This window comes from Cygnus olor (genome assembly GCF_009769625.2).
Source record: "Cygnus olor isolate bCygOlo1 chromosome W unlocalized genomic scaffold, bCygOlo1.pri.v2 SUPER_W3, whole genome shotgun sequence".
Classification (NCBI taxonomy): Eukaryota; Metazoa; Chordata; class Aves; order Anseriformes; family Anatidae; genus Cygnus; species Cygnus olor.
Window position 1 is genome coordinate 841,940 of NW_024429074.1, and position 5,800 is coordinate 847,739.

Genomic DNA, 5,800 nt, shown 5'->3' on the forward strand with positions numbered 1-5,800 from the left:
GAAAAAAACAGATGCAGGTGGGGGCAGCCCTGAGGAAAGCCCTCTTCCCCCCCCAACCTTTGCTCGACGGCTGCATGCTTGTTGCACGGCTCCTGCCCATCAGCTGCCCCGGAGCAGGGGCTCATCGCGGTGTATGCGAACCTTTGGAAACCACCCATATAGAGCTGACTGTAGGGAAAGCGCGCTTGTAGCAGAACATCCTCCCCGACGAGTCACTTCTTAACATAGTGATGGAATCATGGCGAGGAAGGAGAGGGATGTGGTGGTGGAAGGGGAAAAGTTCCATTTGGTTGGAGAGAGGCAGAAGGTGATGAGCCAGACCCCGAAGTGGGTAATGTGAACTGTCAAGGAGAGCAGGAGTGTAAAAGCTAAACAATCCCAATCCCCAGAAGTTGTTTATTCCTCAAAAAATAAAACTCTACATAGCAGGAAGTTACTGCAGACACTTATCAATAATGAATGAATCTCCTGTAATAAAATACCCACGTAATTAGCTAGTCAAGTACATGCATTGTGCCAAGCCTTTTGCAACTTTTTGTTGAAAATCCGACAAATCCTCTCAAACAGACTCTTAAGAAGCAGCTTAAAAAAAAAAAAGAGCAAACCATCACCCAGCATTTCTCCTCCTTTTATGCCGTTTCTGAAACGCGAAGCGTAACTACTCCTGAAATATAACAAAACTCTTTAGTGAATTCAGAAGTCATTAACATTCAGCTTTAAGTGAATGTTAACAGTAAATAAAGAAATCTCTTGATTGCAATAGTTGCAACAAAGTAATAATAAACCAGTGGGTGTTCATCAGTAGTGATAAATGTATCATTATTACTGTGTGTTGGGAAACGGGGTTTGGAAAGTACTTCAGACTTTTTAGTGGCAAGCTTGGTGGCAATTCGTTTCTTAGCATGGAAAAAAAGCCATATAATTTTATACACAATTTAGGTGAAAATAAATTTAAGTCTGTATATTACATTTTTAATTTCAAGATGGTAATTAAAGCCGGTTCGTTATATCTCCTCCGAAAGTCTCAGCGTTCATCTTAATTGCCTGTTTGTACAAGCTGCTTTCTAAGACACTCAAGGTTACTGGGCTCTGGAAGAGGCAAAACTGAATTATTTACTGACGCGATGAGTCTTCGCCCCATAACGTCACGTTTCCCTCGGAAGTTTGGGATCGTCGGTCCTAAGCCCGGTCGGGGCCTCGGTTTACTGTCGTGGAAGTTTGTTGCTCATTTAAATACTTAAAGCATGCGCGTTGCTGATGGAAGACGTTCAGAGCGGTTTAAATTATGCGTCGGAAAGCAAAATCAATAGCTGAGGTGTTTTTCGTTTGGGATTTTTCCCTCCCCTGGGGGTTAATTAACCCACCTCTAAATGTGCAGCTATTGCCCCCCGCCACCGCGTCCCCAGACAGGACAAAAATAGTTTTTTTGCGCTTTTAGGCGCTGGGGAGGGGGAGGATAGGATGCGTCGCAGCGGTCTCCTCTCGGGCTGCGAGTCGCTTCTTCTCCGAGGAAAGCAAGATCGCGAATCGCGATTTTGGTGCTGTTTCGGGTGGGTGGGTGCTGGGGGCCGGTGGGGCCCCTTCCCCCGACGGGGGTCCTGGCGTGTGCTGGCGGGGGTCTGCACGTACCTTCGGCGATGGCCAACTCGGTTTTCATCACTCGGAGCGTATTAAATTGGGAAGTTAACAGGGCTCCCTCAGACAAAAGATGATGCTGTTCGCGCTTCCTTTCCTTCAGCTGCGGCGCTGGCTTTCAGCTGCTGGAGGAGTATCAAACTCCCCCGAAATGTCCGAGCCCTAAACTCTCCCAGTGCCTTTAAAGTCCCGGGAGAAGATCGCTTGAGTCTTTTTCCCTTCCTGTTGTAATGATTGTAGACGCATCTTTTCGAGGCGTCCTTTTGCCACTGGAAAAAATCCGCGTAGATCTCTGCCCTTTTGTTGTGCCTAGCTGGGTTATTCAATAGCAGAGACAAAAGCCCGAAGTGATGTGATCTAAATGAGCTCCGGGATTTTCCAGATGGGACCACCTCTATTCCAAATGCCCCTCTGCTTTCCGCTTAATATAATAAAACGCGATTAAAAAAAAAAAAACTTTGAAAATGGTCTCGCTGTAGACCAAGTAGCGCAGCGAAATGTACACAAAACTATTTTAAAAACCTCCTTTGCCGCCTAAATTTTGTTAGGAAAAACGGGTTTATAACGATACCTTGTGTGCCTGCTACTTTCACGGCTGTAAGTTTCAATGGAATGTGGAGGGGTGGGAGGAGGGAATGGGTCCGCGTTGGGGGTGGTTTTCTTTGTAGTTTTTTAAACGCAGTGAGGTTATCTCGTTCCTTGTGGCCTGTCTGCCGCAATATTTAAGCGCTGTGGAAGTAAATAAAGGCCGTAAGGATGGGATGGGGTGGTTTAAACTTGACCGCTTTTCTCTGCTGCTCGTTTTTGCACGAAGCAATTCGCAGCGAGATCTGCTGCTTTCGCCTCTCTTGTAGCCACTCCAGGGCAGGATCGCGATAGGGAAGGGAAGAGGGAAAAGGAGCCAGGACTCGTGGTTATCCCTCTCAAGCTCCTGGGAGAAGTTCGTCCGCTTTCCCCTCTCTCCTCTAAGGAGGCGGCTCCAACCCAGCCATTGCAAACGGCAACAGAAGAGAGAGAGAAGAGGAAAAAAAAAAAGACGAAATGAAGAGGGCTAATTGGAGGCGGTAGCAGGACGGGAGCCCGGCTCTGCAGCTACTGGGGGGGGAAGAGTGCGGATACACCTTCCAAGTCGGGATGGCCGCCCCGCCCCTGGTGGGGTGCGGGCTGGACTCCGGTCGGCCCCGGTAGTGTCTGTGGGGTCGGTGGCGGCCGGCGCAGCCCGGTGGGCACCTCCTCGGGGCCACCTGCGGGATCCGCCCGGCCCCTGGGCAGTCCGACCTTTCTCCATCACCCTCACCCCGCGCCCTTGTCGCGCTGCTCCACGAGGATTCCCAACAGGTTTACGTGGAGAAAAAGTAGAAAGGTGTATCTGCTCGCCCCGGTGCTGAAGCGGATCGGTCTGCTCCCACCTCGGAGAGCTCCGCCGAGCTGAGGGCCCTCGATGTGGCTGTGCTGTGTCACACGCACTGTCCGGCACTCTCCTGTCCACGTGGACTAAGTCCCCGTGGGGTGCAGCTCTCCCTACAGCAGAAATTGAGGAAGCCCTTCAGTTTCTGCTATGGACTGTGAAGAGACCAATGGAGCTGAGCAGATGAACGAACAAGTTTACTTTTGCTTTTCGTTTAATGACCATGAAATAAGAGGCAAGCACTGGCTGATGACTCCCCCGGACCGAGCCTGTGTTTTCAGCCTCTCCCGGATTGCGAGGCTCGACCCGAGAGGGGACCTTCGTTGAAGGCGCGTTGCACGACCCGCGCGTCCCTTTCGCCCCTTAAAACAGCTTGTAAGCCTCCTCCATCGCAGGGCTCAAAGCCCGAAGCGAGGCTACACATCCCTGCTTCTCCCGTAAACCGTCGGGGCAGGGCCCCGCCGCCACCGAGGGAGCGGGCAGCCCGGCGGCCTCTGCAGAGATGCACGCACCGAGCTCCCTCAAGGGCCGGCAGCTTCTCCCGGTAACCCCCCTGTCCCTCCCGGTGCCGGCCAGGCACCGAGGGAGAGAAGACAAGGAAGGGAGATTTTTTTTCCGTGGCGTGGTAATAGATCATACAATTTGTGACACGGGTTTAACCAATAAAACAATTTGAATCAATTAGCTGGCGGAGGAGAGTTTTGAAGTGTAAAATTCATGTCAGTGTGGCTAGGAAGCATTGATTAAAATGTCACCAATGTGAGGCTTACAGCTATTGTTCACACGAAAACAGCGGGCTCCGTGCAGAAGAGGCTCGGGAAAGCAGGAGGGAGGGAGAAAGGGGGGGGCTCTGTGTGACAGTCGCGGAACGGGGGCGAGCGGAGTTTAATAAGAAGTGACAGAAGTAATAAGGAGAGGTGTGATTTTGCTAAGTTAGCGCGGACCCGAGCGATCGGGGGGCTCCGCCGTTCCGCTGCCCGGCACAAAGAGCGGAGAGAGCCGGAGATGCCCGCGGGTGTCCTGGTCGGCGCCGAGATTTTCGTCCGGCTCTGGGACGGCCGAGCGAAAAACAGAAAGAAAAAGGAAAAACACACATCACTTTTTCGTGGGTAAATGCGCAGAAATGTTTGGGGTTGCTCATGTGGATGAAGAGAAAGACGGAGATGGATTAATTTTTGTGAAAAGGAAAAAAAAAACAGAGGAGTATTATAAAACACCCGATAGTCCATATTTCCCCTCGGTTTAGCCAGAAGAGAGTTGGTTTTTTGTTTGTTTGTTTGTTGTTTTTTCGGCGGTTTTTAGCCGGTTCTGCAGTTTTCCTCTCCCCAAGACGGCAGTGGGCGGATTTGACCTCTTCGCTCCCTCCTGCCGCCGGGATGGGACCTTCGGCAGCCCCCTGCTCCCTGCCGAGGTTCGGCAAGACCGTGAAATATCTACGTTTCACCTGTTTGGGGGAAAAAAAAAAAAAAAAGGAGGTAGACGTGGCAGCCGTACTGCAGACTATTTGCGGGGATTTTTATTTTTTTTCCCCTCGTTGGGGGCATAATGCAATTGGAAAAATCCCATTTGCGCCGTGTTGCTCTTTGTGAGCTCCTCAGTGAGAACCTCGGACCGGGTCTGTCTTTTTTTTTTGGCCAATCGCAATTTGGGGAGGGGAGTGCGGCACCGCCACCCTCGCCCGGGTCGCAGCAGCTGCGTTGTTGCCTGAAATCAACGTTTATTTATTTATTTATAATTTTTCCCTCTCTCCCCTAGCTCTGTATTTTCTGACGGTATCCAGAAACAGTTTGCGGAAAGACGCGACTTTTCTACTCACTGAGCGCATCCAATTCCTCGGAAGCGGACCATGGGGGGGGGGGGGGGAAGGCAAAAGTCCCCCCATCCCTTAAAAGGAGACGGAGCGCGGGAGAGGCCGGGGGGGCGCTGAGCGGGGTCCCGGGGGACAGCGACGTGGGGGGGGGGGCGCTCCCCGACGGGGCGCCCCGACCTCTCCTGTGGCGGGGAGGGAGGGAAGAAAGGATGGAGGGAGGGCTGGGGGCCGGACCCCCGGCCGGGGGGATGTGTGCGGCATAGCCCGCCCCCCCCCCCCCCCGCTGACGTCACCGCACCCACGTTTTGGGGGGGGGGGGGGAGGCAGAGAGGCGCGGAGGCTCCGCGCAGAGGCTGGGTCCTGGTGGCCGCGCTGCTACGGGGAGATGCCGTTGGAGGGGGGCCTGGCGGCGGCACGGCTAGAGAGCACCCGCGGAGGTAAAGGGAGCCGGGAGGGCAGGGAAATGATCTTTTTCCATCTCCCTTCCCCGGAGGGGGCCCCCTCCGGAGGATGCTGCCGGGCGGTTTTCTAGGATGGGGAGGTGGATGCGGGCTGGGGGACGAGGGCTGGGGGCCGTCCTTATGGGGAGGGTATGGGATTTGCTTGGGGGGGAGCGGAGGGGGATGCGTGGGCCGGGAGAAGCGGGGTGGCCGTCGGAGAAACGCTGTGTGCAAACGGGCCCGGCTCTCAGCACCCCGCTTTGTTGTGGAGCCCCGCTCTCTCCCTTGTCAGGGCGGGTTCAGGGGCCGGGGCCGCCGTCGGGGAACGCGGCCAAGTGGGGAGCCGCACAGGGATGCTCGGCACCCGTCTGACGGGGCGGGCGGGCTCCTGCCCGATGGGGGCCCTGGCTGACGGCTCTGTCTCTCTCTCTCCCTCCCTTTCTCCCCGGGCGGCCGCAGCTGGAGCAGAGCAGCGCCCCCCCCGCCCCCCCCCCCGGCGCTGAGGAG